Source organism: Lissotriton vulgaris, chromosome 3_1, assembly GCF_964263255.1.
Source record: "Lissotriton vulgaris chromosome 3_1, aLisVul1.2, whole genome shotgun sequence".
Taxonomy (NCBI): Eukaryota; Metazoa; Chordata; class Amphibia; order Caudata; family Salamandridae; genus Lissotriton; species Lissotriton vulgaris.
In genome coordinates, this window is record NC_141689.1 from 141,412,307 (window position 1) to 141,424,564 (window position 12,258).

A 12,258-nucleotide genomic window follows, 5' to 3' on the forward strand; every position below is an offset into this window, starting at 1 on the left:
TGGATTCCCCTCAACCGGTACTGGGGTCGGCGCCTCGAGCGGGGCAGAGGGAACCGGGGCGTCTCCACCGGCTGGAACCCTTCTCGGCCTCTTAGGTCTCCCTCCAGCCGGCGCAGGGCCCGAACCCTCCTCCCCATCTCGCTCCGCCAACCGTTTCTTTATGTCGGACACCTCTTTGCAAAGGGCCCGCACCATCTGGTCGGTCGTCATTCTCTTTGCGCCTTTCTTGGGCATCTCTCCGAGGAAGTATCTGGAAGACAAAGAAAAGGATCAAAACGCTCAAAATTGGCTCTTCGTTCCGTCCCGAGCTCACGTGTAGCGAGGAGGTGCAGCTTCGGAGCACAAGAACAAGAGGACGTCTTCTGGTCTTGCGCCTTCTTTTATCCGTCTTCAGGGCGGGCGAAAACCCGCCCCTGCCTGCCCCGAGGGCGTGGCTGGCTGCGTCGGTGTCTAGGCCAGCCCACTCTAGGGCGGGAAAAAAGCGCGCCCCGGCTACGCCGCTTCGGGCATACCAGCCGAGACGCGCCTCCCGCCCAAAAATGGCTTCCCGGGGGGATCGAGGCACTCATCCATACGTTCGGGGGGACCGAGTGGTCGCCCCTTTCCAGTCCTTCACTTAGGGGCGGAGCAAAATAAATGTTACCCGTCTCCTGCGCCAGAACACAAGTGTAATATAATGGTGGCAGAGAAGTCCCAGAGGGAAGAGGGGCTTGTGCTGACTCCATCTAGGTATATTTCAACCTGTAGGACCAATATCGTAATGAGGCTTGACCCTGTCCAAGGAGTGTTGATGGCATAATCATAGGACCCGGGGGAAAAAAATCAAAAAAAAAGAAACCCGGGATACTATCTCCACTTGGTCAGCAAGTCCCAAAAAGCCAGATTATGTTTACTGCATGATCTAGTCAGGTCAACCTTCGATGTTTCGTAAAGGGACATGAGCCATCCAGAATGTGATGGGACAGTTTTCTCTACCCAATGTAAACAAATTTGCCTTCTGGCCAACAAAATAGCGTAGAAATGGAGGGACCTAGCCTTGCCAGTGATACTGTCTTCCAATCCGAAGATGATGAGTGGCAAAGTAATTGACAGTGATGTGTTTAGAATGGAGTTTAAGGTAGACTTCACTTCCTCTCAAAACCGGCCGATGTCAGGGCATTCCATGAACATGTGGATGTCCGATGCTGCAGTAAGGTTGCATTTATTACATTTTTTGTCAGGGAGAAATTTAGAGAGTCTCAACGGTGTGATATATGCACGATGAACTGTGAAGAGATGGTTTCCTCTTAACCATGACGGTTTCACAATTTTGTAGAGGAGAGCAAAAGAGTTTAACCATACCTCCTCACACGGAAAGCCAGTCACCTCCCTCCACAGCTCATCTGGAAGGGCAAACTCCCCATCAATTTCCTCTAACAGCTGCCAGTACCATAGGGCTACCTCCTTTCCTCCCCTAGATCGTTCCACTAGCGGCCGCTCCAATTTGCTGGCCTTCCCAAGTTGAACACCTTTAGGACACTGGGTTCTCACCCAACTGTCCAGTTGGACGAACATAAATCTGGAGAGCCCCGCGCCAATGTGGTCATGTAACTCATCCCAGGCTATTACCCATCCTTCCATCAATAGCTCACCCCATCTTATAATCACGGCGTCCTCTAATGGGGAAGACAGGCTGTCTCTTAAGCATAATGGTAGACCCGGCGAGTCCCATATTGGGGCGAAATTAGAATAGTAAGACAGCCCCAATCTTTTTCTGATGGTTAACCAGGCATTAGCCCATGACTGTAAAATTTTAAGTTTGATTGTTTTAAAGAATTTCTGGCTCCCAAACTTAAACAAAAACCCATCCACTGGTAGATTTGCCCCAGTTAACATGGCTCTATAAATCTACCCACTGGGAAGGTTAGATGGTATTTTTAAAAGCATCCTAGAATGAGACAACTGAAATCCCATGCATAGTATAATAAGTCAGGCAGGGCAAGACCTCCCTTTTCTCTCCTCCTCCTCAACTTTTTCCAAGCGTGTCTGGTAGATTTATAATTCCAGATAAAAGAGTTGAATTCTCGAAGGCACTTATCAATCATTTTGGCCTCGAACGCCAGGGGAATGGCATTAAAAATAAATGTGAACTTAGAAAGGATACACATTTTTATCAGATTCACCCTACCCATTATAGAAAGTGGCAGGTGAGTCTAGGATTTCATAAGCCTTTTACACTCGTTAAATATTCTATCCAAGTTGGTTTGACCAATCTTGCCCACTTCTTGAGTGACTCGTATCCTGAGGTAACGCATAGAAGTTGAAATATTTACACCCACCCGTATATTAGGTATGTTCCATGCCATAATTTCAGTTTTACTTGAATTGATGTTGTACCCCGAGATACGCCCAAACTCCTCTGCCCACTGGATGACAACGGGAAATGACAATACTGGATCAGAGGTAAAAACCAAGATGTCATCAGTATATAATGCAACCCGTCTTTCCCATTCCCCAAACTTAAAAGATGGAATATTAGCCTCCGCCCGCAAGACCTGGGCAAACGGTTCGATGTATAAGTTGAAAAGGAGAGGGGAAAGCGGGCAGCCCTGCCTCGTACCTCTAGTGATGTCAAAGGCTTCTGTCAAGACCCCGTTAATTAGCAGCCTAGCCGAGGGAGCTTCATACAACTGAACAATGGTTCTACAGAAGCCCTTCCCAAAGTTAAACTTTTTTAATACATCGTTCAGATAGGGCCAATTAACCCTATCAAAGGCCTTTGTTGCGTCTAAGGTGAGGGTGGCCAGTGGAAGGGAAAAGGCCGAGGCGATGTCTATAACCCCACCAAGTCCTGTGTAAGGTCTGATAATTGTCGCTCTTTAATAAAACCTTACTGGTCTTGGTGGACTATGGTGCCAATTACACTGCTCAATCTTGCCGAAATGATGGTTGTGAAGATTTTATAGTCATTGTTCAGCAACAAAATTGGTCGAAAGGACCCACATTCTGAGAGAGGTTTCCCTGGTTTCGAGATTAGGACAATCGTGGCCTCAACCCATGATTTTGGCGGTGAATCTCCTTCTCTTAGAATGCCATTGAAAAGAGCCGTCAACACTGTGACAATGGCTTCATCCAATGATCTATAAATCTCTCCCGGAAGACCATCTGGGCCTGACGCTTTTCCTTTTTTTATTTGGCCAATTGCTTTCCTCACTTCGGCCTCTGTTATCTCCATCTCTAGGCTATTGCTCTGTACCATTGAGAGGGTCAGGAGCGTAATTCCTTCCAACCATCTATCCCTTGCCACCTGGTCGTTGGGAAGATCTTCCCTGTAGATCGCCTCAAAAAATTCAAAAAAGGCATTGCTGTTCTCTAAATTAGAGGATCTTGACGTAGCCTCCCCGTCTACCCTAATTTTTCTGATGTATTTGAGGGCTTGGTCAGACTTTATTTTCCATGCCAGTACCCTCCCTGCGGCTTCTCCAAATTTGAATTGGGAGATCTTGCTCGCTTCCCACCTTTTATTTACCCTCTCTTGTAAGGTATTTTCCAATTGTAGTTTTAACTCAGCCAGTTTCGTCTGCTCCTCTAATGATCCTAAGGACGAGCCGATTTTTAACTCTATTAGCTTCATTTCCTGCTCAAGGCTAGCTATCGTTTCTCTGTATTTTTTTCCGCCGATAGGAGGCTCTACTAGTAATCAGACCTCTTAAAAAGGACTTAAATGCCTCCCAGACTACAACTAAGGCTGAGGAATCAAGATTTGATTTAAAAAATAAAGAGGACTCTGCTGCACTGCCAAAAAATTAACTTCTCCGTCTTCAAGGAAAAGTGTCCGGTCAAACAACCAAGATGGAAAATTAATCTTTCTGTCGGATCTCAAAGTGCATACTAGCGCGGAATGGTCCAACAGATGGGAGGGGAGATAATCTATCGCTGTCAGAGTGTCCTTCAAGCAGTAGCTAAAAAGGGCATAATCGATTCTAGATTTATGCTTGAAGCGGCTATTCCGGAAGGACACCCCCATTTTGTTACCTGCTCTTTCTCTCCACAAATCTGCCAAGCCAAGCTGGCTCATAATTGCAATAAGGGTTTGCCTAGACTTAGCAGAGCTATAGGCTCTAGAATTTTTGGATTTGTCTAGCCTGGGATTGAGCACGATATTAAAATCCCCCATCCAGATCGCCGGATCCTGGAATGTTACCAGACGATTCCTAACGGCATCCAAATGTGATGGGTCATCTGAGTTGGGGCCATAATAGCCCACCAAGATATGAAATTGACCGTCTAGCGAGACTCCCCTGTGTGGTCTTCTTTGTAATCCAGAATTTGGGCTTTACAGATTTTTTGAAGATAAATATTACCCCCCTGATATTCCCATTATGGTCTGTGGAGCAGAATTTGTCAATCCAGCTGTGTTTTTCAAGTATAGCAGCGGCCTCTGCTTTAAGATTATGTGACTCCTGGAGGACTATGATCTGCGTGGGGGAGTCTCTCAAGTACTGTAAAATACGATCCCGTCTACTTCTCACGCGCAGACCATTGACGTTCCAGGACATATAATAAACGGATGTCATGGTGTCGTGCCTAGCCAATGCTCCTTCACACTTGTTAGCCCCCACTGGCGAAATCCTAGTCTAACATTTTAGGAAACTGGTTTTGAACAAGTACCAAGAAAGGACCGGCTAAGTAACAAAAAGAGGCAGACTCATGAGGAATTTTTGCTATTTTTAATCTCCCACCCCTATTCCACCCCCCCCCCGGAAACCCACCCCTACTTACTCTGGCCTGATGTCTAGCCAGATTTACGCCCGCCAACAGCCTTGCACCTCAACCTCACACTGCTGCTATATTCAAAAGGAAAAAGCTACCATCACCTACCGAAATGGAAGCAAAGAAAAGAAAAGAACTTGGATTATATCCCAGGGATACCCTTATAGTGTAATGTAGTGTAATGTAGTGCAGGAAATACTTTTTTTTCCCCCTCTTTCCTTTTCCTTTTTTCTCTTCCTCAATCGATATATTATATATGTTATATATATATCTTTAGGTTTTTTTGGGGGGTGGGGGTTTCATTGTTTGCTACACCACATTGTGATTATATTTTATAGTGTTATTTTATTATTTTCCCTTCTTCCCTCTTTTTTTTTTTATACCCCTTCTATTTGTTCATTTATTCCATTGTTCTTTTATAAATGTATTCCTTCATACCTTCTCTTTTTTTCCCCCTTTTTTTTAATTTTAGATTATTATTTTTATCCTAATCCTTACTTATTCCTTGTACCCTATTAGGCTTAATAGTTTTCAATCGATTGTTACAAAAACTGGGGGGTCTTACACGTAGTGATAGCTGTGGTATTCCAACTGGACCTAAGTTATCTTGCACTCTGGGCCTGGGCATGATATCTGATGGTCTCTAATAATTCATCAGTGGGGAACGGATGTTGTGCATTTAATTGTTGTACATAATACGCAAGAAGGCCGGAAATCTCATCTGGACTGTGGCGCCTAATGACCTAAACTTGTCCATGCGCTGCCCCAACTCCCACTGTCTATCCAGAGTAGTTTTGGATAAATCTGACCGAACCTCAAAAGAAAAGTCTGGGCCCTTTAGTGTTCTGGCTTTCAGCGCGAGATTCAGGATCTTATCTTTGAGTGAGTATGTCAGGAAGTTTATTAAAACATTTCTAGGTTTATTTCTTGCTGGATTCAGGCGAAAAGGATCCCGGTGTATTCGCTGGATATCCCTATCTAAGTCTTCAACCGTTTCCTCGAGGTTAAGGGATTCCTTAAATAGTTTGTTTATGAAGTTTTTAAGAATTGCGCCTTCCTTTCCTTCGGGGATCTTCAGGAGTCGGATGTTATTCCATCTGGAATAAATTTCCAATACTTCGATCCGCTCCCGCATACTTTCCCCGTCTCTTTGCAATGTTTGTATTTTAGATCTGGCAGTTTCTAAGTTTGATGTCAGAAGACCCACAGAACTTTCCAATATTTCAGTCCTTTCACACAGGCCATCCACCTTTTGTTCGAGCACCTCACAGGATGCTCTTATATCATTCTGATTGGCAATGGAGACTGCGAAATCACATCTGATCTAACCAGAGCCTCGAGTCTATTGCTTACTCCCAGGCCACCTTGACTCCGTTCTGCACCTTCCCCCATTGTCTCATTTCCTAGTGATGTTGCCACCTGTCCCCTTCCGCCTGCCTGCTCATCTTGTAAGGTAGGTGCATCCCCCACAGTGTTATCGATTTGTTTACACTAATGTTTTAGCTATATTCTATGTAAATACATGTATATATGTGTATAGAAATATATGTATGTGGAAAATATGTGTCTAAACGGTCTTTCTAGCGATGTATCATGTTATATATATATATGTGTGTATATATTCTTTTTATGTCTGACGACAGATGGTAATACCACTGTATATACTAATAAGGCATTTATTGTGACCGACATAAGGAGATGTTGTGTCTCTTTGTTTGCTTAAACCTTAGAATTTTGCTGATATTGTCCTGAGGAAGACACAAAAGGGTGTGTCGAAACGCGTCGACAGGAATCAGCATCCTCAACAATTTCTGGGCATTATCATTATGTTGACAATAATTCCGTGACCAATGTACATTCTTTGCAGTAATAGTTTATTTTATAAAAATGAATTTTTTATCCTTCTTGTTTTAATCATGTGTATCAAAGTATATGTTCATATCAATTTTTATTAATGTATTAAACTTTCTACTTTATCATATAATATTTTTCTTTGAGTCCCTCTCTCCTTATGGTGTGTCCTTTTTTACTGTTTTTGTCAGACTTTGTATTTTTTGGCCTAGGCTTTTACCCTTGCACATGTTTGCTTATCCCTGACCCAGGAAATGTATCCCTTTCAGGGGATCCTTGTTACCTCACCAGAGGCTACCGGTTCAGAAGACAGGGTAGAAGGGGAGACCAAAACAGGAGCGGGGATAGACAAGTCCGGCTGCAAAACGTCTACCCTGGAGGCTACCATGCCTTGTGAAATATCTAGTACTTAGGGAAAGACTTTAAAAAAGGAACGCAGAGATGGTGTTATACCACCAGAGAACTTCGGGTTTTTATTTTTGGTCTTTCTTTGCTTAGTGCCTTTACCTTTACTTTTTTCCTTTATAGCTGCACCCTTGGCTTCACTTAACTTTAGTTCGCACTCCTGACATGCAATTTGAGCCAACCCTGTGGTGCACCCTGGGACCTGTAGTTTTTTTTCCTCTGATCTGCGCCCCTTGCCTCGCTCCCTAGTTTTACTCCTTGTGTCCTTTGCAAACAGTTCTTTACTTTTGCCGCCCGCATTGATTCCGACCCTGGTCAGCCCAGTCACCTTACATCTGGGAGGGAAGGAGTCCTCCGAGTCGTCTGAGTCAGCCGCCTCCCCGCCGCAGCCAGCACCGACGTTTCACCGGCCAGAGAAGGAAAAGATCCTGGCAGTACAGTGTCCTTCGTTCTCGTCCCTCCTCCTCTTCTACCAACAGTAATTTTGCCGAGGAGCCCACGAGCAGCGGCCGCGTGGCCGCGCCTAAGCTTCTGTTTGCAGGCCGCTGCCCTGCATCTAGAATAAACCTTGTGACGTACAACAGTAACCCCACCAAAAAACAACATCATATGTGTAGGTTGAAAAAAATAACATTTATTCATGTAAAAAAAATATCCTAGTCCTATCCTACCCCTATCCCCACCCTAACCCTAACCAATGTCCAAGTTCAAAGAATGTCCCACAAAAATAACCCCAACACCCAATTCCCACCCACCAACATAAGTAATAAAAAAGGGGCAAATCAACAGGGTCCATTACAATTGGCGGGCTTTGAGGTGTTTGTCCACTATTATCTTGACGTGCTCCTCTAATTGGTCCTCCAGCTTGGCCACCCGGAGGAGAAGTTGTTGCCGAAATGCACGGCACCTACATTTGCATCCATGCTGTGAGGGGGTGGCAGATGTTAAATGCCGGCGGTGAGCAGCTGCCTGGCCGCGGCGCCGTACTCCTGCAGGTGGGGCCTTGCTGGGGCCAGACGCATTGGAAGAGGCAGCAGCTGCTGCCGCCGCCTCTTCCTCCTCCTCCTCGGCCTCAGCCACCAGCCGGCGGTACTCCTCCACAATGGCCTGCAGTTTCCTTTGCCGGGCCCTGGCTGCCAACTCCTTCCTTCATGGTTTTTGGGAAGGAGTATGAGTATCTATAAAAAAAGAAACAGAATTGTAACTGAAACTCTTCAAAATTAATTCAACAGTACATTCTGGCATAGTAGCACTACCAAGCGCAGTACATACAATTGGTGTCAACTTTCAGTATCTATCTAATCTATCCTCCTGCTTCCCCTGCCTGTAGCATTTGTTGAAGTTTTTTCCGGCATTATACTTGCCCTAGTACTATGGGTGGACTTGAGTACACAGAAGAACACCAGTCTTTTTTGTATCTCCTTTTATATTTTCGAAGTAAGACTCTGCTTCCAGTGACAGTCTCCACCTATGATGAATACAATACATTTAGGGGGCATCCACCCATTAAAAGTAAATGTCTATCATTCTTTATTATCACCTTAGCTGGTTTCACTTTCACCAGCAACCACCCATGCATCCACTCCTTCGTTGCCTTGGGTTTCATTGACACAAACTCCGCTCATGATTCTTGCCATCCACTATATCCATGTACCCATATTGTTTTGCCCAACCAGGCCTGCATTTTCTTTCACCTTCCCGTTCTACCCATCCTTCAACAACCCATGCATCGGATTCATATCAGGCATGTGCATGAACCTTCCAAAGTATCCTTCTATGGTGGTCCTATTATTACATCTCTTTAGTCCTTCCTCCTTCCACCCTAGTTCACTTCTTTCCTTTTTCGTTCAACACATCCCTCAAGGTCATCTGATCTGACTTTTATTCTTCTCCATAACTTTCACAGCTGAGTTGGAGTCTGATAGAAGAAGCCTTGTTTACTCAACTCACACTGGTAATGCTGCAAAGGGTGTCTTCTTCAACCATTGTATATTGTCGAGTACAACTTCAAATTCATACTTTCTTAATAAGTCTCATAGCACAGTGAGGGAAATGTTCCCCTTCCGCCTAGTAATGCAAATAAGTAATGAATATAACTTACCACTGTCCACCGCTGAAGTTTCCTCCCCCATTGATGCTCCTGCAGGTGCCGCAGCCACTGTCGCCTCCTAGATGGCAATCGCATTGCCGCTGGCCCCGTTGGCACTGGTAGTTGGTAGTGATTTTGCACCTATAAAAGCAAGTACACCTTTTTAGATGCCTGCACACCTCCCCCTATTTTACTAGTTGTACTTTTTTCACCAGGAAGGAAGATTGAAAAAACAGTTACGTACAACATAAATAGTTGTAACTTGTCCAAATTGCGTCCTACTGTACAGCAGTCACATTAGACAGAGTTTAGTTTTAATTTATTAGATGGTCCCTAGGGTCATCTAATCTCTACTCCTACTCTAGTCTTTGGAAAGTTTGCCTGAGCCATATAACCATTTTAGTTCCAGGTCTACTGCTTTTCCCATGTTACCTCACAGCTTGTTGCACAGTAAGAAGACACCTTTGAGGCCACATGAGTGTTGCATACAACTAAAGAGGTTGCTAAACCAGTATTGTTAGTCCCTTTTGCTTATCCATAATGTTGCACTTTTTGCCATGACTGCTAAAAACTGGCATAGTTGTATTCACTGTCTAACGTGCAACATTTTTCTCATAGGCAGATGAGAAGATTGCCTTCTGCGAACCAGAGATTTGCAGAGCTTTCGAAAGATGCATGTGTAACCAGTATAGGTTAAACGGTGAGAGGTCTCCCACAATTCACACATTTCTCTATCGTGCACTAGATGTACAAAATGTATAGTATTTAATCTTCTTCATTTTGCATGGTGGAGCAGGATGTTTTTCATGGAAATACTTACAAGTTACAACAATACAAAGCTTGTTATTAAAAAATTAAAGTTGTTGAACTTGCAAATAGACTCTGTGGTATATTTTGAGTGTCTGGGGTGTTGTGGACTGAAATGAGTGAATGAGCGAAAGGGTGTTCTTCTGTTCTGGGTTGTTTAATAAAATCATTGGGTATATATCTAACTAGCTTCGTGTGGGGGTCGGGAGTGGGACAAATGACTATGACTGAGACACTTAGGTAGGTAGACGGTCATTGGATTGTTGGTTCTTCTGACTGAGTTCTGTGACTAGGGTGTAAGGTGTAAGTAAGGTCCAACCTCCCTATCACCAACATCAACGTCCTATTTTCTTGTGCATAGTTCTGTATGTGCATGTGCAGAGAATAATAACCACAACAGTAATAGTAGTATACTAACCGAACAAAAATTAGTAGGCAAACATCTGGTTGCGCATTTTTTTGGTGGGAATTGACAAAGACTAGAGATTACAGAGGACAACGCAAAAGACATGAGTGTACCCAGTGGCTACAGCTATTCTATCACAGCTTTATTAAAAAGAATACCTTAACTAAAGAGTGGCCAACAGGGCAAGCGTAGCTACACACAGTCTAATAGTAGTAGCACAGAGAGTCATAGGGCAGATGCAGTTTGAAGGAACTGAAAGTCAGGGATGGCATTGGATACCCAAAATTTGGAAAACAAATTGAAGACCAAAGAAGGTTTTGCTAACATTGAATTAGGAAGGAGGCTTAATAGGTTAGAAAAAATAAGGTGCGTTAAAACGTTAGGGAAATATAATTGTTATTAATATAAGCACTGTAGGACTTACTGGGGCCTGCAGCAGGATCCTCGGTAGAGGAGCGCTCCTCTCGTGGTTGTCCCGCCAACTCGAACCCCGTCTTCTTGCCCCTGGGTGGTAATGATCATGTAAGAAATAATAAAGAAAGAGAAACATTAGGTGCTGTGAAACAAAGACATCATTCAAAAATCCTCTCAAACATTTTAGGAAACAACAATTCCAATAAAATTGAATTTGAATTATAAATGACAACTGTCTTGCAGGATTCACAGACCGTTTACTAATAGAACACTAATCAAATGTTCCATAAACATTCTGATTGCAGAATATACTAACAAAGCCAGTAACACCTGACCTACACCACCTATTCCAGAATCCAGACGTGCCAATTGTTCAGTAAGTCGGCATTTCCATTTTATTTTTGTCCGCAAACATGCATAGATGAGATTGAGGACACATGCATACATTTGTGCATACACGGAATTGTTGGTTGCTTGCGTCATATGAACTGCTACTGACTGACGTAACCATGCTATTGCTGCTAAGCCTAATACTCAGTAAACAAGCTTCAAACCGGTTCTATGAAGGGGTGGGATAAATAAGAACTAACTAAGCATTCAGTGACAGAGGAGGCGTCATGCAGACCGTTAAAAAAATATGAACTAATACTATCCATCCACCACTATTTCACTAAAGGACAATGTAAGGACTAGACTCTAGCAATAGCATTCACTAACTTCAGTTCTCTAAAAAGAAAAACTCTAACATCAATAATCACCAGCCCAAGCTAGCACAAAGTTACAAACCAGTAAGAGAAGTGGCGAGCAGCACCTGTGTCATACAATAACAGAAGATTTTGAGACGGAATTGATCTGCAATGTAACTAAGCGCACCAGTAATCGTGTTACTTATTCATCCAAGAATTATACACAATACTAATACTACTATATTATATATTAAATTATTAATATTACTAGCTACTCACCAAGCCCCACGACCTCGACACCAAGCATCTCCAACAGGTCCTGATCCCTTTCCAGAATGTCTGCCCACCAGTGGGCCAGCTGCTGGTGGGTGCGCCGGCTATCCGAGCGACGGTAGACTGCCCGGCGCACCTTCGCCCACTGGCGGTGACACTCCTCTGGGAGGTAACCGGAGCCTGGCCTGCCGCCTGCTGCCAAGGTCAACGGGAGGTGGCGCTGGATGAAAAAAACCAGGACAGCCACCTCCGCCTCCCCAAAAAGATTCCGGGCCTGCACCCCCGCAGGTCACATTCTGCCGCAAGGCAGCTGGCTCTTGAGCGCAGGCGCCTTGCCCTTCAAGCCGGTTCTGCTGCTCCCCTTTGCCATGGTTCTGGGGTGGAGGTGGAGGTGGAAAAGAAAAGTTAGAACAAAAGGAAAAAAGTTAGGGGGAAGAAGTAGGAGCTTAAATAAAGAAGTAAAATAAAGCAGTAGAAAAGTTTTAAAAAAGGTGGAAAAGTAGAAATAAAATGCAAAATATAAACTTAGGGACCGAGAGAGATAGATGATAAGTAAAAAAAGTAAGAAAAACTGT